The following is a 1,395-nucleotide window of genomic DNA, read 5'->3' on the forward strand; positions in this document are numbered from 1 at the left end:
ATTATATTTACTACTGCAAAGTTTTCAAGGCAGTATATTTAACTATTAATTGGAAGTTTTTAAAAGTTTTTCGTTTGAGCCAATCATAAATTGTTCATCTCTCTATTCGACTTTGACTTTTTTTTATTTCACAGTCTTCCGGAGCACTCTGCTGAACGTAGTGAAAAGAATTTCTTGAACCAGTTCTTTTTTCCCTTTGGGACGATCCATTAATGATGTCACGCCAAATTTGGAAAAAATTAATTCCCCCCTCCCCCTTGTCACAAGCTGTCACAACTTCCTTGACCCCATCCCCCCCCTAAGTACGTCACGTTTTTCACGTTTTTCATTGATTGAAAATCGAGAAATTTGTTAGGAATGCATTTTTTCTTAATGAGAACGATTTTACTGAAAGAAAAACTGAAACTCAACCGCTAGTAGCGCTGCAAAATTAACTTACACTTAAGAGAAATGGTGTCTTCAGCAAAGGTATAGATCAAGTTCTTACAAAATATTTGTCGAAGACACTTTTCTTCTTTTTTTTTTTCCTCATCTATAGTTTATTTGACACGGCACAAATACAATTCAATGTTTAACGGCGCCAATTATATCTAGTAGCTTACTTTCTAAAGTATCTTAATAACTAAAAGCAAATTTTTTATCCTCGCTGCCGACTACGAGCTGAAACTAAATCTAACTTAAGCTAGAATGTTTTGCATGAAAAGCACTGATTTGTTGTTTGATGGTTTTCCATCGCCATAGGTAAGCAGCATATTGAATATGTTCCGCTGATGGGCCAAGATATTACGGACTGGCATATTGGGTTGTCTCCCTCGGGGCCTGAGAGTATCGTGCGGGTCTAGTTGCTGTTTCCGGATCCGGGGTCTTAACGTGTTCTTGTCGTTTGGTTGGATGTAGGCGGAAGGGGATAGGACTAAACTGGGGCGTGGATGGATTTCAGGAAAACGTATATAAGGGACATGTAGGATAGGTCACGGCTCGCCAAGACATCACGAACAGGAACAGCCGGCTGCCTACCTTCGGCCTGCAGGGAAGCTACTAATCTAGACCTGGCGTCACGGTGTACAGGGCATGACCAAACAACGTGCTCTATGTCGTGATAACCTTCACCACAGGCACAGATACCACTCTCCTCGAGCCCAACACGACGGAGATGCGCGTCAAATCTATAGTGATTGGACATAAGCCGGGACATCACGCAAATGAAATCCCGACCTACATCCAACCCCTTGAACCACGGGTTCGTCGATACCTTGGGGGTTATGGAATGTAACCACCTTCCCAGTTCCCCCTTGGTCCAAGAATTTTGCCAACTGATGATCGTATTCTGACGTAAGCAAAGCCTTGGTGCTACATTCCGATTCGGAACTTGACCTTCTGTTTACTATACACAGA

This window comes from Wyeomyia smithii, chromosome 2 (genome assembly GCF_029784165.1).
Source record: "Wyeomyia smithii strain HCP4-BCI-WySm-NY-G18 chromosome 2, ASM2978416v1, whole genome shotgun sequence".
Lineage (NCBI taxonomy): Eukaryota > Metazoa > Arthropoda > Insecta > Diptera > Culicidae > Wyeomyia > Wyeomyia smithii.